The sequence below is a fragment of the Oncorhynchus clarkii genome, chromosome 20 (assembly GCF_045791955.1).
Source record: "Oncorhynchus clarkii lewisi isolate Uvic-CL-2024 chromosome 20, UVic_Ocla_1.0, whole genome shotgun sequence".
Classification (NCBI taxonomy): Eukaryota; Metazoa; Chordata; class Actinopteri; order Salmoniformes; family Salmonidae; genus Oncorhynchus; species Oncorhynchus clarkii.
In genome coordinates, this window is record NC_092166.1 from 43,436,076 (window position 1) to 43,458,219 (window position 22,144).

The following is a 22,144-nucleotide window of genomic DNA, read 5'->3' on the forward strand; positions in this document are numbered from 1 at the left end:
TTCTGTATCTGAGACTCATCTGACACTACCTTAGGAACAATTTTGGGGTTTTCTCACAAAGTTTATAGTTTTAGACTGCAGTTGCAATTTTTTATTTTCACAAAAATGATATCAAACCATTGACATATTTTTGACGATTTCCAACGAACAAGCTAGCTATCGAAATGTTTCAGCGTGTGCCGTTAAGTTAGCCTGCTAACGTCTTCATAGCTAGTAGCATGTAATCAGGACATGACCAAACTGTTGCTGAGATAATGGATGTTGAAACTTCCAAGGAGAAAAGAGGCATTGTTGAAACTCACTCATATGCTTGCAGTGTAAAAAAGGGGGGTGAATGCGATTCATACCCGAATACCCCAACCAAGGAGCAACTTCCAAAGAAGCTGAGAAGTGAACCATCAATGAGCCAGCTTCAGGACAACATCGTCCGCATCCTCACGGCTAAAATCAAAGAGAGTACAGATGACATCATGAATTTGATGTAAAAGAACACTGTCAGTATCGTTAACCTGAAGAAATCGATTGATTTCAGTGCTGAGAAAGTAAAAACTCAGAAGCAGCAGAACGCAACATTGAACATTCAGGTTGCAAAGCAGGAGAAGAAACACACTGAAATGGAGTCAAAAGGTAAACGAGAATGACCGGTATAGTCGGAGATGGAATCTTCGAATTTATGGAATAGCAGAAAAATCTGACGAGAACATCAAAGCAAGGGTGAAGAACATTTGCAGGGCAATAGGAGGAGCGAAATGTTGTTGCAGGTTCTCTGGATGTAGTGCACCGCCTGGGTAGGCTGAGAGATGGGGAAAACAACCAGCCACCACGACCAGTGATCAAGAGATTCATCTCCAGGACAGTGAGGGACATGACATGGAAAAGTGCAAAGAAAAATGACTATTTAAAGAAGGATCTGACAGCATTTGACAAAGAAGCTCGGAATCGTCTGTGGCTGGATTTATCAAGTGAGTTGTGCAGGACTGAGTTTTATTTGCATCTGATAAAACTTTTTATTCTTGAGGAAAGAGCATTGTTTGTGTGAGCCAAACTTATTTTATGGCAGGGAAATTCACACTGACACTTAATGTTACCTTGATGGCTATTAGTTTATACCAATTTATGGTACAATGTTATTTGCAATTGTATAAATATATATATATAGAATTTAGGTCACCCACTTGTGTGGTGCAAAGGACTGTTTTTAGTTGCAACTAGTAAGAACTTTTTTTTGTGAGACCCTGATTCATGTGAACGTATACAAGTTTAATATTCTTCATCTAGTCACTGTGATAGTAAATGTCCATTTCTGTTTTTTCTATTAATACCAGGCGAATCCATAATATTTTCAAGAGACCGGAATGAGGTTTCTAAAACAGTTTCCTGTATTGAAGACGTTTCCTTAGTTTCGGGTTGGAAAATTAATATCAGTAAGTCAGTCTTATTTCCACTCAAGGATTGTGTTTTACAGGAAGTATATGGTATCCCAATTAAAGATAAGGTTACTTATATTGAAATTGTTATATGCAAGGATGAAAACAAAGGAGTGAATTGAACTTTAACTCCATTGAGAAAACAAAGAAGAAATTGAACCTCTGGTTGATGAGAGATATTTCGTTATATGGTCGGGTTTTATTATCCAAAGCTGAAGGGTTATCCAGATTGGTTTATGTCTCGTTATCACTTGACTTACCCCCTAAAATTGTAAAGGATTTAGGATTATTTATAGTTTTATTTGATGTGATATCCACAAAAATGATGTGGATATATTGAAGCAACATCTCAAGACATCAGTCAGGAAGTTAAAGCTTGGTCGCAAGTGGGTATTCCAAATGGACAATAACCCCAAGCATACTTCCAAAGTTGTGGCAAAATGACTTAAGGACAACAAAGTCAGGTATTGGAGTGGCCATCACAAAGCCCTGACCTCAATCGTATAGACAATTTGTGGGCAGAACTGAAAAAGCGTGTGCGAGCAAGGAGGCCTACAAACCTGACTCAGTTACACCAGCTCTGTCAGGAGGAATGGGACAAAATTCAGTAAACTTATTGTGGGAAGCTTGTGGAAGACCAACCGAAACGTTTGACCCAAGTTAAACAATTTAACGGCAATGCTACCAAATACTAATTGAGTGTATGTAAACTTCTGACCCACTGGGAACGTGATGAAAGAAATAAAAGCTGAAATAAATAATTATCTCTAGTATTATTCTGACATTTTACATTCTTAAAATAAAGTGATGATTCTAACTGAACTAAAACAGGGATTATTTACTAGGATTACATGTCAGGAATTGTGAAAAACTGAGTTTAAATGTATTTGGCTAAGGTGTATGTAAACATCAGACTTCAACTGTACCTAGAAGTGCACACTATTCTTATTTTTTTATGTATCTATCTATATATGTATATAGTCAACTATAGTCAACTATACAACTTCTACTACTACTACACTTTATATCATCCAATAATATATAATGAAAAATACTCAACATGAAGAATTAATGCAAATATGTTAATTTCAAAGATTTTATTTGAAATATAGATTAGGTGCTCTTCTTTTTATAGCAGGAAGTAAAGGGACTGGACAAGGCTTTGCCTATAGCTGAAAAGATCCTGGAAATGAGCGAACGCTTCCTTGGTTTCTTCTTGGTGGAGCATACACTCTCTGTTCGGCAGGATTGTTGATCATTGACAATTGCTGGAGAAAAAAATGTAAACATAACATTTTCTTTAACTGACCCTAGTTAGTGTGAAGAATTAGTATTGCATTATTATTATTTAAATTGTAATATTCTACATAATTTACAAATGTTGGGCGGCAGGTAGCCTAGCAGTCTCAATCCGCCTATTTAACGCAGAAGTGTTACATAGGCCCCCCCAGGGCTTAGACTGTTTAGTGCCAAAAAAGAAGGGGATAAAAACATATATATACGTCAACTTATATCTCTCAGATTTAGGACAGACACTTCAGTTCCATGTAGTGATTCTGTTATTTAATGCATTTTGTAACGGTTTTGACTTGAGGTTATTATTTATAGGGGTGCCAGGTAGGTTGTGCCTACCAGAGAAAACATTGGTTTCTCCTTTTAGTTTGGGAGGAAATCCCAGCTGGTCCGTCAAGTCTACACCAATACAAAGGATTTATGTAAAAGTCAGGATGGAAATAAACTTTTCATAAACCCTTAAAACATTGAAAAGAACTTCAAAAACAACTATATTCTTTTGCGTGGGTTGTATTAGCAACATCAATGATTACACACACATAATAATATAACACAATGAGTTCTGGTTCCTCCAGAAATGTCCTGTACCTCGGGCCTAAAAAGAGTCCAGCCCGGTAAAGGAGTTCAGTGAACTCAAGTGACTTTTGTCACGCAATATTTGTCGGTTCATTCCGTGTAGCGTAAACCCAGTATTAATCATACAATCAATATAACAATTATTTTACCACAGAACTTTAAAGCGTATCAACTCTTACTAACGACATAAATCATCACCGTATACATCACATCAAAACAAATTGTTATGTCATGTTAATTACTGATGTCCCCTTTGTCATGCGCAGGTTGTTCTATGTTATTCTGGTACTAACTAGTTTGAGTAAATGTGAAGCTCCAGTTCAATTGCTTGTATTCCGAGTCTTTCTTATTACATAAATAAGTACTAAGTGTTAAGACCCTGCAGTGTGCATCACGAATACAGATGGAGTTCGTAGGAAGAGAGGAAGATTTTGACCTTGTAGCACAACAGCTAGCAAGCAGTGAAGACGAGGGGAGAGCTGACGAGAACGAGGCGGCAGATCAAAGACCCGTGGAGCCGGAGGTAAAGAGAATGGCTAGCATCGGGAAAATAGATGTGTTTGATGACACGCAAGAAAACTGGGCAACTTACATTGAACGACTGGAACAGTACTTCATTGCAAACGACATTGCTGAGTTTAATTGGCCCAAAAACATACAGTTTGCTAAGAGATCTGACTGCCCCTCTGAAGCCCTCAAATAAAACATTCACAGAGGAGAGAGATTGAGCCCAATGGGGGCGTTGCAGGTCAGAGTGCATTATGGGTGGCAAACACAGCAGTATGTGGTGCCTGGAACTGGCCCCCCATTATTTGGCAGGGAATGGCTTTCAAAAATAAAGCTGAATTGGTGTGACTTGAAAATGCTCCACACGTTCCAGTCCAAAGAGAAAGGCACAGACCAAACACTGGAACACTTGCGGAAGAAATACAACACAGTTTTCAGTGATCAGATGGGAACAGTAAAAGGCTTCACAGCAAAACTTGTACTAAGAGATGACGCAACCCCGAAATTCCGCAAAGCCAGATCTGTTCCATACTCCCTGAGACCAAAGGTGGAAGCGGAAATCGATCGCTTGCAGGATACAGGGATCCTGACGAAAGTGGACAGAAGCGAATGGGCCACACCCATAGTTCCAATTGTGAATGTGTGAATGTGTTAGAATGTGTGGGGACTTCAAGGTAACTGTGAATTCAATGTTGCATGTGGACCAATACCCCCTACCACGTCTGGATGACATCTTTGCTGCACTAGCTGGTGGGAAACACTTCAGTAAAATCGATCTGAAACAGGCTTACCTGCAGCTACCGGTTGAAGAGAGTTCCAAACAGTACCTGACAATAAACACACACAAAGGTCTATACAGGTATAACCGCCTGGTTTTTGGCATTGCATCAGCCCCAGCCATTTGGCAACGAACTATTGACCAGATTTTGCAAGGAATCCCAGGAACCCAGTGTATCCTGGATGACATGATCATAACAGGACGCACCGACAAAGAGCACCTGGCTAACCTGGAAGAGGTCCTGAAAAGACTGAAAGAGTATGGTCTACAGGCAAACTTAAAGAAGTGTGAGTTCTTCTGTGGACATGAGATTGACTGCAATGGATTGCACAAAACACAGGACAAAATCGAGGCAGTGGTACAGGCACCACGACCACAAAATATCACAGAAGTAAGATCTTTCACGGGACTGATCAATTACTACAGAAGATTCCTCCCAAACCTTTCAGCAGTACTCCAGCCTCTAAATCAGCTCCTGGAAAAGAATAGGACATGGCGGTGGACAGAGCAGTGTGAAATGCATTTCTGGAGGCAAAACGGCTCATAACATCTGAACAGGTCCTGATGCATTACGACCCTGAAATGCCAGTGAAGTTGGCTTGTGATGCGTCCCCTTATGGATTAGGGGCAGTCATTTCACACACACTGAAAGATGGGTCAGAGAGGCCAGTTGCATTTGCGTCACGAACATTGAATGATGCAGAGAAAAACTACTTACAAATCGACAAAGAAGCACTGGCACTAGTGTGGGGCGTCAAGAAATTCCACGCATACCTCCTATATGGCAAGCGTTTCACACTGGTTACAGATCACCAGCCGTTGCTTTCCATTTTCAGTCCAAAGAAAGGCATTCCGGCAATGACAGCAGCCAGGTTACAGCGATATGCCCTGTTCCTTGCCAGTCATATGTATGACATTGAGTTTAAGCCGTCATCCCTCCACACAAATGCAGATGGATTATCCAGACTGCCGTGTACAAGAGAAAGACAAAGGAGGGTGGATGCAGTGGACATGTTCCATACCTCTCAGCTCGAGGCCCTACCAGTCACAAGCACAGTTATCAAACAGGAGACAAGGAAAGATGTGACCTTGTCAAAAGTGTACACTTACACCATGTCAGGATGGCCAGCTACTGGCAGAAAGGAGCTGACTCCGTATTTCCAGCGGAGAAACGAAATTACAACGTACCAAGGATGTTTGATGTGGGGAATGAGAGTCATGATACCCCAGAAATGCCAACATCTAGTCTTGCAGCAACTACATGAAGGTCATGTTGGAATTGTCAAAATGAAGCTGCTCGCAAGGAGCCACTTCTGGTGGCCAGGTCTGGACCAACAGATAGAAAATATGGCAAAGAAATGTAGTGGATGTTTGGAAACCCTTCACATGCCTGCTCCTGTCCCAGTCCACCCATGGGAATGGCCCGCAGAGCTATGGCAGAGAATTCATGTGGACTACGCTGGTCCTTTTGAAAAGCACATGTTTCTGGTTATAGTTGATGCCCATTCCAAATGGCCAGAGGTGTTTTGCACTGACTCCTCCACGTCAGCTCAGACGATAGAGTGTCTCAGAACAACGTTTGCACGCTTCGGTTTGCCACTGCAGCTGGTAAGTGACAACGCGCAAGCTTTTGTAAGTGACGAGTTTACAAGATTCATGTCAGTAAATGGAATCAAACACTCAACCTCAGCTCCGTACCACCCTGCCACCAATGGGCTGGCAGAACGCTTTGTGCAAACCCTAAAGCAAGGACTCCGTGCAGCAAAACGAGACGAAGGGACTTTGCAAACAAAACTGGCCAAGTTCCTGGCCTCCTACCGAAACACCCCACATGCCACGACAAATGAAAGCCCAGCCGCACTGATGTTCGGGAGGCCTCTCCGCACACAGCTGGACATCATGAAGCCAAACAGGCGTAATGAAGTGCTGAACAAACAAGCCAAGATGCTCTCCGGTGGCCGGGAGCGCCATCTCCAAACAGGACAGGAAGTGATGGTGCGAGACTACAGAAGAGGAGGGAAATGGACAAGAGGGACCGTACACACACAAACGGGATCCAGAACTTACCAGGTTCAAGTAAGCCCAGACATAATGTGGCGGCGTCACATTAACCAAATGCATTCCAGGGAAAACAGCACAACAATCGAGAGAGAACAGGCACAGAGAGCTCCTGAGAGTGACACACAGGGAACTGTAGAGGACGGTGGTGCAGTAGAGAGACCCCAGGCTGAAAGAAGGGAACGTGTTGATGAAGGTGCTGCTATAGCAGACGCTATAATGGAACAAGCACACACTGAGGATGTTCAGGAGCCTCCAGACAATCTGAGGCGCTACCCAGAATGAAGGCACCGTCCACCAGACAGACTAGACTTATAAACAAAAACGAACTGTTCAAGTTCAAATTAAAAGATGCAAAATAACTACAACAAGTTCTGGGAAATGTTTCAGTTGTGGTTTGGTAAAAGTAACTCTGATTGTATAAGAGAAGGAATGTTATGTTCTGTTAATTACTGATGTCCCCTTTAAAGATGGAGCACCCTTGGTCATGCGCAGGTTGTTCTATGTTATTCTGGTACTAACTAGTTTGAGTAAATGTGAAGCTCCAGTTCAATTGCTTGTATTCTGAGTCTTTCTCAGTCTTTCCATATGGCAATTGCCAATTGTAACACCTCAAAAATCCAACAGGGGGCGAGTGCGCTCCACCTGGGTTTTTCATATTGGAAATGCAACCCAAGTCAACATCCAAAAGAAAAATTTTGAAAAAATGATATTTTTTTCAAAAACTTTTTACCCCTTAAAAAAGTGCTTTCTGGGCCTTTTTTCGAATTTCTTTCGCTTTTTTTGTCAATTACACATGTGTAAGAACTGTATGAATATACTTTTGTCCAATTTTGATATCAATTTTTTTTTTTTTTAATTACATGCGCATAAGGCATATGTTTTGTCCATTTGCAATATGATTTCATAGGAAGTCAAAAGTCAAAAGTCAAAAATGTCAAAATTTAGTAAAAAACTTCACACATCCTTAAAAAAGTGCTTTCTGGACCGTTTTTCAAAATTCTTTCAATTTTTATGTCAATTACACATGTATAAGAACTTTATCAACATACTTTAGTCATACTTTATTATCATTTTTTTTTTTTTTTTACTAGTGCATAAGGCATATGTTTTCTCCATTTGGAATATGATTTCATAGGAAGTCAAAAGTCAAAGTCAAAAGTAACGATTTTCCTCCGTGCAACTGGTGATCTGAAATGTGCAACTGGTGATCTGAAATGTGCAACTGGTGATCTGAAATGTGCAACTGGTAACCCCCAAAAAAATAATTTGATTCTATGTTTCCTTACTTTTTCAAAGTCACTGTGCATTTGCAATATGTTTTAATGGGCAGGTACCATCACGAATTTGTCATGCTATAAAAATCCTGCAGGAATGTGAAATTGACTGGCCCGATGAACTCGGGATGGCTTTGCAGTGATTCTGGGTCATCTCAATCGCTCGTTTGGGTTGATTTCAGAATGTCGCTTTTGGTGATGTTTTTTCACTATAGAATCATATTGCAAATGCACGTGCAACTGCTCACCCAAAAAAAAAATGTTTAGATTTTTTTTGTTTATGTTTCCTTACTTTTTCAAAGTCACTGTGCATTTGCAATATGTTTTTTCACTATAGAATCATATTGCAAATGCACGTGCAACTGGTCATCCCCCAAAAATTTTTTTAGATTTTTTTTGTTTATGTTTCCTTACTTTTTCAAAGTCACTGTGCATTTGCAATATGTTTTTTCACTATAGAATCATATTGCAAATGCACATGCAACTGGTCATCCCCCCAAAAAAATTTTAGATTTTTTTTGTTTATGTTTCCTTACTTTTTCAAAGTCACTGTGCATTTGCAATATGTTTTTTCACTATAGAATCATATTGCAAATGCACATGCAACTGGTCATCCCCCCCAAAAAAATTTAGATTTTTTTTGTTTATTTTTCCTTACTTTTTCAAAGTCACTGTGCATTTGCAATATGTTTTTTCACTATAGAATCATATTGCAAATGCACATGCAACTGGTCATCCCCCCCAAAAAAATTTAGATTTTTTTTATGTTTCCTTACTTTTTCAAAGTCACTGTGCATTTGCAATATGTTTTTTCACTATAGAATCATATTGCAAATGCACATGCAACTGGTCATCCCCCCAAAAAATTTTTAGATTTTTTTTTATGTTTCCTTACTTTTTCAAAGTCACTGTGCATTTGCAATATGTTTTTTCACTATAGAATCATATTGCAAATGCACGTGCAACTGGTCATCCCCCAAAAAAATTTTTAGATTTTTTTTGTTTATTTTTTCAAAGTCACTGTGCATTTGCAATATGTTTTTTCACTATAGAATCATATTGCAAATGCACATGCAACTGGTCATCCCCCCAAAAAAAATTTAGATTTTTTTTATGTTTCCTTACTTTTTCAAAGTCACTGTGCATTTGCAATATGTTTTTTCACTATAGAATCATATTGCAAATGCACATGCAACTGGTCATCCCCCCCAAAAAAATTTAGATTTTTTTTATGTTTCCTTACTTTTTCAAAGTCACTGTGCATTTGCAATATGTTTTTTCACTATAGAATCATATTGCAAATGCACGTGCAACTGGTCACCCAAAAATAAAAATTTTGGATTTTTTTTGTTTATGTTTCCTTACTTTTTCAAAGTCACTGTGCATTTGCAATATGTTTCAATGGGCAGGTACCATCACGAATTTGTCATGCTCAAAATTTTTTAGATGTATTTTTTTTTGTTTCTTACTTTTTCAAAGTCACTGTGCATTTGCAATATGTTTTTTCACTATAGAATCATATTGCAAATGCACATGCAACTGGTCATCCCCCCAAAAAAATTTTAGATTTTTTTTGTTTATGTTTCCTTACTTTTTCAAAGTCACTGTGCATTTGCAATATGTTTTTTTCACTATAGAATCATATTGCAAATGCACGTGCAACTGGTCATCCCCCAAAAAAAATTTTAGATTTTTTTTGTTTATTTTTCCTTACTTTTTCAAAGTCACTGTGCATTTGCAATATGTTTTTTCACTATAGAATCATATTGCAAATGCACATGCAACTGGTCATCCCCCCCAAAAAAATTTAGATTTTTTTTGTTTATGTTTCCTTACTTTTTCAAAGTCACTGTGCATTTGCAATATGTTTTTTCACTATAGAATCATATTGCAAATGCACGTGCAACTGGTCATCCCCCCAAAAAAAATTTAGATTTTTTTTGTTTATTTTTCCTTACTTTTTCAAAGTCACTGTGCATTTGCAATATGTTTTTTCACTATAGAATCATATTGCAAATGCACATGCAACTGGTCATCCCCCCCAAAAAAATGTAGATTTTTTTTATGTTTCCTTACTTTTTCAAAGTCACTGTGCATTTGCAATATGTTTTTTCACTATAGAATCATATTGCAAATGCACATGCAACTGGTCATCCCCCCCAAAAAATTTTAGATTTTTTTTGTTTATGTTTCCTTACTTTTTCAAAGTCACTGTGCATTTGCAATATGTTTCAATGGGCAGGTACCATCACGAATTTGTCATGCTCAAAATTTTTTAGATGTATTTTTTTTTGTTTCTTACTTTTTCAAAGTCACTGTGCATTTGCAATATGTTTTAAAGGGCAGGTACCATCACGAATTTGTCATGCTATAAAAATCTTGCAGGAATGTGAAATTGACTGGCCCGATGAACTCGGGATGGCTTTGCAGTGATTCTGGGTCATCTCAATCGCTCGTTTGGGTTGATTTCAGAATGTCGCTTTTGGTGATGTTTTTTCACTATAGGATCATATTGCAAATGTACAAGAGTCAAGTGGACAAGAGTCCATCAGTCAATTAGATATCATTCTGACCACCAAACTGATACAAACTGACACCAAACCCACTTTTTCCAACTCGTTTAGTAGCCAACTATTACATACTTCAGAGCTGGCCCAAAATTCACAACCCCTTCGGTTCAAACCATAAAAAAACCATAAAACACGTAGTTACGTTCTAGCTGCGGGTCCATTTCTTATGTTATGTGTTGGCCTAGCTGAGGCGACCCCGAATCCCAAGTTTCGGCTCGATAGGTCATTTGGTGTCCGAGAAAAACCCTAATTGGTGCTGAAAATCCACTATTTTCCATGACTTGCTACGGGGTCCTTGAATGAGCTATTGGACAGAAACGTTGGGGTCTGTCTATATGGGCCGAGACGTTTGCAATGCACCTAGTCTTGCGACTCTGGGACATTTCTAAATGTCGTCATTTTCGTGATGCAAAAATGAATTGAAGTTATTTCAAATGTACGAGGCTGTTTCTCGGTCCGAGAACCGTCTAGAGCCACGTAACTCACCACGCACCATCTACGGGAGGTCTAGAACAGGTTTCTAAAGTTTCGGAACTCTAGGTCCGACGGTTCTTTTTTAGCTCCAACAAAGCTAAGTATTGGAGCCACTGTCTGTCTCTACGCACCCCAATACGTCCCTCCTTCCAAGTTGTGTTTTAGTGTGATTTTTTTTTCCTTTGAATTTTTTTGGGAAAAATGACTGATTTACAGTTCATGGGGGTTGCCTAATCACACATATGAAGTTTTGGAAAGATCAGACTTTTTTAACCCTTCGAAACAGCCCCTGAGACACCAATTATGGCACTTCCGGTTGGCACAGGAAGTTATAAATCAACACATATCCTCATTGGGGTATGCTGTTACAGAATCCTGAGTTTTAAGTCCTTACGTTAAGAATTGACTGATCTACACAGGGTTGAATGCACTATGTCTATCAAACTGCATGCAGTGTATGGGTAAACACTTTTAGGGGCATTTTAACCACTTCCGGTTGGTCCAGGAAGCTTAGAATCAACACAGGTAGACCTCATAGTGGCCTGATGGACTGGTACCGAAGACAGGTTCATACGGCATTCATAACCCACATAGGCCTCAGGTTGAAATTAGGGGTGCAGGCAATGTATTCCTATGGGGAGAGATGACACTGTAATCTGTGAGATCAAAAAACACTGTTTTACTGTTAAGGGTTAATGCCACACGGTCAAGGTTAGGCTTGTTCAGATCGGGAGGACCTTAGGAACATTCATGTGGTGCAATTTTTCTTCTCACTCTAACGGTTCTCTCACTGTCACCCAAAAGCAAATGACATTGTGGTGCAGGCTTCATTTTGGGCCTACTATTCTAATGCTCGCTGCGCCTAGACCGAGCGAGCTACGGTCAAGCGGGATATCTCGCTGAACTCGGTACGGCCTAGGGATTATGGTAATGCCATTTCCTGCTCTCTGTGTCTTTAAGCACCGCACTTTATCACTCCATCCTTCCTGTGTGTGTGTGAGGGAGCTTTTCTTTGACATCTGTTGGGATTAATGACTGATTTACAGTTCAGAAGGGTTACCTAGTCACACATATGAAGTTTTGGAGAGATGTGACTTTTTTAACCCTTCGAAACAGAGAGTGTGACCCAATTAAAGGCACTTCCGGTTGGCACAGGAAGCTATAAGTAAACACATGTCTTGATTTACATAGCCACTTACAGAATCCCGAGTTTTAAGTCTTTACGTTAAGAATTGACTGATCTACACAGGGTTGAATGCACTATGTCTATCAAACTGCAGGCAGTGTATGGGTAAACACTTTTAGGGGCATTTTAACCACTTCCGGTTGCTCCAGGAAGCTTAGATTCGACACAGGTAGATCTCATAGTGGCCTGATGGACTGGTACCGAAGACAGGTTCATACGGCATTCATAACCCATATAGGCTTCAGGTTGAATTTTGTGGTGCAGGCAATGTATTCCTATGGGGAGAGATGTCACTGTAATCTGTGAGATCAAAAAACCCTGTTTTACTGTGAAGGGTTAATGCCACACGGTCAAGGTTAGGCTTGTTCAGATCGGGAGGACCTTAGGAACATTCATGTGGTGGAATTGTGCTTCTCACCCTAACGGTTCTCTCACTGCCACCCAAAATCAAATGACATTGTGGTGCAGGCTTCATTTTGGGCCTTCTTTTTTTCAAGTTTGCTGCACTCAGAACGAGCTACGGTCAAGCGGGGCGTCTCCTTGAACTCGGCACAGTCTGGAGACTATGGTGATGCCATTTTTTGTGTTGATTTCAGAATGCCATTTTGGTGATGGTCCCTCTCCGTTTAAACATATTGCAAATGTACAAAAGTCAACTAGCAAGTCAGTGTCCATCAGTCAATTAGATGTCATTATGACACCAAATGGATATCAATTGACACCAAACCCACTTTTTCCTACTCATTTAGTAGCCAACTATCACATATGTCAGAGCAGTCCCATAATTCACAGCGCCTTCGGTTTAAAACATAATAAAAAGGTAAAACACATAGTTACGTTCTAGCTGCGGGTCCAGTTCGGACATTATGTGAAGGCCTATGTGAGGCGACCCCGAATCCCGAGTTTCGGCTCGATAGGTCATTTGGTGTCCGAGAAAAACCCTAATTGGTGCTGAAAATCCACTTTTTTCCATGCCTTGCTACGGGGTCCTTGAACGAGCTATCGGACAGGCACGTCGGGGTCCGTCTCTATGGGCCGAGCCGGTTTCAATGCACCTAGCCTTGCGTCTCTGAGACTTTTCTAAACGTCGTCATTTTCGTAATGGTCAAAATGAATTGAAGGTATTGCAAATGTACGAGGCTGTTTCTCGGTCCGAGAACCGTCTAGAGCCACGTAACTCACCACGCACCATCAACCGGAGGTCTAGAACAGGTTTCTAAAGTTTCGGAACTCTAGGTCTGACGGTTCTTTTTTAGCTCCAACAAAGCTAACTATTGCAGCCACTGTCTGTCTCTACGCACCCCAATACGTCCCTCCATCCAAGGTGTGTTTTAGTGTGATTTTTTTTTCCTTTGATTTTTTTGGGGAAAAATGACTGATTTACAGTTCATGGGGGTTGCCTAATCACACATATGAAGTTTTGGAAATATCAGACTTTTTTAACCCCTTGAAACAGCCCCTGAGACACCAGTTATGGCACTTCCGGTTGGCACAGGAAGCTATAAATCAACACATATCCCCATTGGGGTATGCTGTTACAGAATCCTGAGTTTTAAGTCCTTACGTTAAGAACTGACTGATTTACACAGGGTTGAATGCACTATGTCTGTCAAACTGCAGGCAGGGTATGGGTAAACACTTTTAGGGGCATTTTAACCACTTCCGGTTGGTCCAGGAAGCTCAGAATCAACACAGGTAGACCTCATAGTGGCCTGATGGACTGGTACCGAAGACAGGTTCATACGGCATTCATAACCCATATAGACTTCAGGTTGAAATTAGGGGTGCAGGCAATGTATTCCTATGGGGAGAGATGACACTGTAATCTGTGAGATCAAAAAACACTGTTTTACTCTTAAGGGTTAATGACACACGGTCAAGGTTAGGCTTGTACAGATCGGGAGGACCTTAGGAACATTCATGTGGTGGAATTTTTCTTCTCACCCTAACGGTTCTCTCACTGTCACTCAAAAGCAAATGACATTGTGGGGCAGGCTTCATTTTGGGCCTACTTTTCTAATGGTCGTTGCGCTTAGACCGAGCGAGCTACGGTCAAGCGGGATAGCTCGTTGAACTCAGCACAGTCTGGAGACTATGGTGATGCCATTTTTTATGTTGATTTCAGAATGCCATTTTGGTGATGGTCCCTCTCCGTTTAAACATATTGCAAATGCACAAAAGTCAACTAGCAAGTCAGTGTCCATCAGTCAATTAGATGTCATTATGACACCAAACCCACTTTTTACTACTCATTTAGAAGCCAACTATCACATATGTCAGAGCAGTCCCATAATTCACAGCGCCTTTAGTTTAAAACATAATAAAAAGGTAAAACACATAGTTACGTTCTAGCTGCGGGTCCAGTTCGGACATTATGTGAAGTCCTATGTGAGGCGACCCCGAATCCCGAGTTTCGGCTCGATAGGTCATTTGGTGTCCGAGAAAAACCCTAATTGGTGCTGAAAATCCACTTTTTTCCATGCCTTGCTACGGGGTCCTTGAACGAGCTATCGGACAGGCACGTCGGGGTCCGTCTCTATGGGCCGAGCCGGTTTCAATGCACCTAGCCTTGCGTCTCTGAGACTTTTCTAAACGTGGTCATTTTCGTAATGGTCAAAATGAATTGAAGGTATTGCAAATGTACGAGGCTGTTTCTCGGTCCGAGAACCGTCTAGAGCCACGTAACTCACCACGCACCATCGACCGGAGGTCTAGAACAGGTTTCTAAAGTTTCGGAACTCTAGGTCTGACGGTTCTTTTTTAGCTCGAACAAAGCTAACTATTGCAGCCACTGTCTGTCTCTACGCACCCCAATACGTCCCTCCATTCAAGTTGTGTTTTAGTGTGATTTTTTTTTCCTTTGAATTTTTTGGGGAAAAATGACTGATTTACAGTTCATGGGGGTTGCCTAATCACATATATGAAGTTTTGGACAGATCAGACTTTTTTAACCCTTTGAAACAGCCCCTGAGACACCAATTATGGCACTTCCGGTTGGCACAGGAAGCTATAAATCACCACATATCCTCATTGGGGTATGCTGTTACAGAATCCTGAGTTTTAAGTCTTTACGTTAACAACTGAGTTATTTACGGAGGGTTTAGTATGTGTGTGTTATTTCAGAAAATCATAGAAAATCACAGAAATCTCGCAGAGCTCCGCAGCACACTTTAAAAAGATTCGTATGAACACCCTGCAACTGGATCTGTAACCGTTGAAAAAAAAAAACGCCTATTTGTGACCATTGCCAAGTTGTCATTGTTCCGTTTCTCTTAAATGACGATAGATAAATGGCTGGTTCTTTTTTTATTGACACCGGAGGCTCCTTGACTTTGACCTGAAGTGGAAAAATAATTTCTCTATTTCCATTTAGGACCTTTAATCCCAGAAAAACGGCCATAACTCAAAAACCGTCGAGGCCTAGACGCCATCTTGTTCGGGGCCAACTGCCCATTATGCCAAACCTACGCTCACCGAGTTTCGGCTTCGAAATATTTTCCGTTTTCGAGATAAGGCCCCGTCGTGATTCGTGATGTTTTGCCAAATTGCCATATGATTCCGTATGCCCTCTTGTGGGAAATTCCGGGATAGCGGAAAAACGGTCAAAAACTTGTTTATTTTATAAAACGGAAACCGAATGTCCGACAAAGTTCATTTGATGACTTCCCGGTAGGTCTGGCCCTACCGCACGGCCCGACGCCGACCGCGAATTTTACAAACGATTTCGGACGTCTAGTAAGGGACCGTACATTTGCAATATGGACTTTCTCACTGATCATACACGAAATGCCGAAATGTTCCCTTAAGGTATGTTAATGGCCATGGCTGGGCCCGCCTTAATGGATGGAAGACGGGTGGCAGAACATTTGGGGATGAGGTCGGAAAGGATTGTCGGACAAATGCTGGGGAGCTGCAGGAAGGCTCTGTCAGCGGAAGAATGGGGTATGCTTAGGAGCCACAAGAAGAAGGTACAAGATGAAGACGTCTCATTTCCAAGAATAGGGATTACACCAAATATCCCAGAGTCAGAAAGAAAGGCGTTATTGCTGGATTTGAGAGGGTTGGAGGAGGTGGGTTTGGATGAGGTGAATGGGAAGGACTTGTAATAGGGGGTGTGTCAAGGTGTTGAATAAAGATACATTGAAAAATAGAAAAGACACTCCATGGAGGGTAAAATTGGGCATTGATGACAAGGTAAAGCCAGCATGGAGAGCACTGTACAAGCCACCGTTACAAAAGGGTACTGGTGATATGCAATGGAGGGTTTTACATGGCATCATTGTAGTTAATGCTTTTGTATCTGATATTAACTCAGATGTTAGAGATGGATGTCCTTTTTGTAATATAAGAGAAACCATTTTTCACTGTTTTATGGAGTGTGAGAGGATAAAACCTCTATTGGAAATGCTGGAATCTTTGTTTAAAGCTGTAGGGGAGTTTTTCAATAACACTGTTTTTATTTTGGGGTTTCAATATAGTAAACAACAGAAAAGAAAATGACAAATGTTAAATTTTATTTTGGGACAAGCAAAGATGTCAATTTTTCTGAGTAGGAAACATAAGATAGAAACGGGATATGGGCAGGATGTAAGATGTGTTTTTAAAGGTTTAGTGAAAGCAAGAATAAAAGTAGATTTTGAGTTCTTTTCAGCTGTAAAAGATCTATTTGAGGAGAAGTGGGCCTATGAAGGAGTGCTTTGTTTTGTAGAGGGGAAATTATTTTTTGCATATGTTATGTATTTATTTTTTCATTTCTGAAAAGGCAGTGTGTCATTATTTATGTTAACACTTGAGTAAAAAATAAAGGTTTTATAAAAACTCAAACTCTCTCTCTCTTTGTGCCTCTGTGTCTCTCTGTCTGTGACCTTCTTTTTATCCACAGCCCTCGAAAACTTGGAAGAGTGGGTTCCGGGAGCACCCGCGGGAACCCTGCCTAGAGTGCACAGAGTGTGTCTCGGGCCCCGACCTCTTGACTTCCATACGACTCTGGTTTCTCTTCATTACGCACAAGCCTTTTACTAAAGACTTCCGTGGAGAGGAACACTTACGAGTTCAACGTATTTTTGGCGCGGCTTTGCTTCTTGCAGAGCCCGGTATCTTGTTTCAAGAGAAATTGACAGAGATGGGCCAGGATAGTGACTTAAAGACGCATTAGCGACTTTTTCCCAAAAAACACCTGCCTGTCGCCAGGGAAACAAACGGTGGTTGGGTGGGGGTGGAGGGAGAGAGGAGCTGGCTTTTGCCAACCCGCTGAGGTATGTCGAGACCCCCGGGGGTCCGGCGGTTGCAGGGTTCCATTTGTGGGTTATCGCTTCTCGGCCTTTTGGCTCAGATCAAGCTCGGTACTGAGGTGCCCCAGAGCCCGCTGAGTCAAAGGTCGAAGGCCGGTGGGCGTTAATTTTTTTTGGACTCTTTCCGAATATTTCTTAAAACAAATTAAACTACAGCCATACAGATATGGCTGGTAGTGGGAGCACAGGGTCGGTTCCGAGGGCCGGACTAAAGAACACCATTCGGTTTGCATGGAAGAAGGACGAAGAAGTACGAATGCCAAGAGATACATTTGGGAGAACTGTGCTGATGGGGCCCCTGAAACTGAAGATCCCAGAGGTGATGTGTCTCCAAGGCAACACTATGGAAGAGGCTTACGACGTGACTCTTCACACAGAAGGAATGTGTGATGTGGTGATGGACAGAGCAAAAGCGGCGGCTGGGGAGAGGCCTTTGTCATTTTTTGACATAACGTGCCTGGCAAAGACCAACTTTAGGACGATAAATGTACATATGTACAATCCGCATGTGGCGGACAGTGCGAAAGGAGCTTTCCTGGGCCGGTATTGCGATGTGACATCGGGGGCAAGGTACGTGAAGGACTCGTTGGGGTTCTGGAATGGACGCCGCCAGTTCCAGGTACTGCTGAGGCCGGATAAAGAAGGGTTCAAAGGCTTCCTCCATCCCCCGACGGTCTTTTCACTGGGCTCAGACAGGGGGATGCTGTTCTACACCCATCAACCCCCCTTTTGCAAGAAGTGTAGGGAGTATGGGCACGTCACGGCTGCCTGCAGTAAGGGAAATGTCGTTTCTGCAGATCGGGGGAGCATGAGGCAAAGGACTGTAGGGAGCCGAAGGAGTGCCATGGGTGTGGTAGTAGGCTGCACCTGTTCCGCGACTGCCCGTCCCGTCGGCACTCATATGCCGAGGCAGCGGCAGGAAGGAAGCAAGGAGGAGAATCTGTGGGGGAGCAACTGGAGAGGAAGGACCCAGAGACGACGGAGCAGGAGAGACCAACCTCACCAACGCCCAGTCCAGGTGGCAGGGCCGGGAAGAAGGTGTCATTAGAGACGCCAGCTATGCAGAAGCCGGCGGTGAAGAAGGCGGGGGGTGGAATGGAGGAGATGGGATCATCACTGGATGGGGTGGAGGGGCTAGGGGCCCTTGTTGAAATGGTGGGAAACCTTCCAGTGTTGGGGTCAAAGGCAGGGGAGTGGGCCTCACACTCCGGTGTGAAGGAACCGTCAGTCGGGGGGTCGACACAGGAGCCTGAACAGGGCCCCTATGTCGGATAAAAGAAGAAGCGGAAGAATGAGGTGGGGGACCTAGGGGAGGGGGTGGGCAAGCGTGTGATGGGGGCTACTGCTGTGAACCCCCAGTCCTTGCAGGTCTCATCTCTCCCTTTACCCTTAGTGGAGTTGGACATGACGACCTCCGCTCTATCTCTGCCTACGGAGGATGGAGGGTCGCAGGGTGTTTCAGGGGAGCCGGAAACCTCCGCCCCTAACCCTAACCCTTTCCCGGCTTCATGGGTAGATGACATGGGGGTCATAGAGGAGGGGGGAAACAGGATGTCTCTAGTGGGGTGCGAGCAGGGGGCCACATCTGTAGAGGACCTGTATTCTTCAGACGAGGGGAGCATTTTTGCATCCCTGTCGGACGAGATGGAGCAGGGGAGCATCGGGTGAGCCTCCTGTTTTGTTTTTTGTAGTTGTACTTTGATGTTTTCGTTATAGATAAAATTACCTTTGTTAGTGTAAATGTAAGGGAGTTGAGGGATAGGGTTAAAAGAAGGGTGGTTTTAAGTTATTTAGAGGGGTTATATTTAATTAATAATGAATATTTCTGTTAAATTGTTTAGTTTAAATGTAAGGGGATTAAGGGATTTTGTTAAAAGGAGGGCGGTTTTTAGTTTTTTGGAAGGAGTGGGTTTTGATGTTTGTTTTTTACAGGAGGTTCACCTGAGGGATGGAGGGGATGTTGTGAGGTTTAAGAGGGAGTGGGATAAGGGGGAATCAGTTTGGGGTATAGGTGGGGTTCATTCAACGGGAGTGGGGATTTTGTTTGGTAATAGGGAGATGAAGGTAGAGGGCACTTTTGTAGTAATGCAGGGGAGGGTTTTGGGGGTAGATGTCACTTTTAGGGATAGTAGGTATAGGTTAGTGGTGGTGTATGGACCACAGGTGGTGGCAGAGAGGAGGGAGATGGACTTTCTGACGCCCCTGTGTGTTACAAATAGGCACTTGGTGATAGGAGGTGATTTCAATATAGATTTAGGGATAGGGGGGGATAGCAGTGCAGGCGCTATCACCGGGCTAATGGCTTGCCATGGTCTGGTTGATGGTGGCCTGCACACTACTCCGACAATGGCCGGTCCTACATGGCGCAACTCCAGTGGGGTTGCGCGGAGGCTCGACTATATTTTTGTATCCAGGGTCAGTTGTCTGGACGGCTGTTGCCTGCTTTCTTTTCGGACCACGACGGGGTGTTCCTGCAGGTGGGGTCGCCAGTCTGCCTCTTCGGTAGGGGGTACTGGAGGTTAGATCGGGATGTGCTGGAGGAGCAGGCTTTCGTTGACGCCTTTTTTGGTTTCTTTCGGAAGCTTGATGGCCTCCGGTCCATGTGCGAGGGGGTGTTAGAGTGGTGGGATTTAGTTAAGGATTTAGTTAATTAGGGCCTTTATACTAGGATATTGTAAGAGGAAGAAAAGGGAGGAAAGGAGGGAGGTGGATGGTTTCCAAAGGTTAATAGAACTCGAGTACGAGGCAGGCAACCTCGGCGGGTCTATTGACTGGGAGAGATTCTCAGCCCTGAAGGCGCAGCTCAGGGAGCTGCAGGAGCGGAATGCTCGAGCTTTCCTGGAGCGTGCGCATAATGGCTTTCTAGAACATAATGAGACTTGTTCTGTCTGCTATGTTCTTTAAGTCGGTTAGGGCCAGGCAGAGTAGGAAGGTAATGAATGGAGTTAGAGGAGAAGATGGTAGTGTAGCTAGAGAGCCGGAGGAGATGGTCAGAGTGACCACTAACCATTTCCGAGGTTTCTTTAAGGAGAGAGAGGTAGATGTAGAGCAGGGAAGTGTGTTTTTAGAACACTTGTCCCGGCGATTGCCGGAGGACATTAGAGAAGCGATGGAGGCTCAGATCTCCCTTGAAGAGGTTGAGAGCGCCCTCAGGAGGATCGGAAAAGGGAAGGTACCTGGGATGGATGGGCTGCCGGCCGAGTTTTACCTCAAGTTTTGGGGGATACTCGGGCCGGTGCTCCTCGAAGTCTTGAAGGCCATCCTTGAGACGGGGGTCCCGGGGGGATCAATGGCCGTCGGTGTGCTGTCACTTCTTTACAAGAAGGGGGACGCCACAGACCTTGGCAACTGGCGGCCATTGACCATGCTGTGTGTAGACTACAAGTTGCTTGCAAAGGTCCTAGAGGATCGGTTGCGTACAGCCCTTCCCTACGTCGTCCATGAGGATCAGACGTGCAGGGTAGAGGGTCGCTCTATCAGGTGGAACCTGCAGTTGGTCAGGGACTCCATCGCTTGGGTGGAAGATAGAGGGCTGCCTTTAATGGTAGCAGCGCTAGATCAGGCGAAAGCCTTTGATCGCGTGAATAGATCCTTTCTTTACAGGGTGTTAGGTAGGTTAGGATTTGGGGAGAAGTTTATAGGATGGATCCGTACTTTATATGTCGGAGCGGGGTGCCGGGTTAGCGTAAACGGTCACATGGGTGAAGTTTTTGACCTCTCGTCAGGGGTCAGGCAAGGATGCCCGTTCTCGGCTCTCCTCTTCGTTCTGTACATGGAGCCTCTGGGGGCTGCCATTAGGGCAGACACAGGGGTGGCTTGTTGATCCCTGGAAGCGGTGGTTTGCGCGTCAAGTTGACGCAGTACGCCGATGACACTTCCCTGCTGTTATGCAAGGACTCGTGCCTGACAAGGTCCCTTGCCATTATTGGGGACTTCACCCGAGCGTCAGGGGCGGTTCTGAACCACGCAAAGTCTTCCGTAAAATTTTTCGGAAGATGGCACGGCAGGACGGATGTGCCCGGGGGCTTATCTCTCTGTGAGGGGGCCCTGAGGATTCTCTGGGTCCATTTTGAGACCTCTGGCTCAGCGACGCTGAACTGGAACATGGGTATTGCAGTGGTACAGGAGAAGCTGGCAATGTGGAAGGCTAGGTCTTTGTCTTTTATGGGCAAGGTCCTGGTCCTAAAGGTAGATGTATTGCCATCTCTTTTGTACTTGGCGTACATCTACCCATTGCCTGCTTGTCTGAGGAGGCCTCTAGTGAGGCTTGTGTTTCAGTTCGAGTGGGTCGCCAGGGCTCGCATGCTCTGTCCCATCGGGGAGGGAGGTAGGGGGATACCACATTTCCCCCTCAAGCTGGATGCAATTTTTGTTTCGTTCTTGTTGACGGAGCTTGCTCATCCAGTGATACACCCGTCTGGCTACCTCCTGCAGGTGTTCTTCTCGTATCAGGCGAGAAGCGTAATGGTGTGGTCTAACACGGGTCCTCGGGCAGAACAGCTGCCGTGGCACTTTGGTCATGCGGCCAAGTGGCTGCGTGCGCACCCCGAGGTTGAAGTTGCCCGAGTAGGTTTAGATCACAGACCACAGGCACCTGTACGAGGAGGTCAGACAGGCAGGGAGTCCGGCGCCTGTAGCGGGCATCTCGGCAGGGGTCTGGGAGGGAGTGCAGGCGCGTGGCCTGGACAACAGGCTCAAGGACCTGAA

At 43.5% G+C, this 22,144-nt stretch overlaps 1 pseudogene; it reads left to right on the forward strand.

Annotated features, from left to right (window-relative positions):
- Positions 1–17,127: 17,127 nt before the first annotated feature.
- Positions 17,128–17,237, forward strand: LOC139377751 (U5 spliceosomal RNA; annotated as a pseudogene).
- The last annotated feature ends 4,907 nt before the right edge of the window (positions 17,238–22,144 follow it).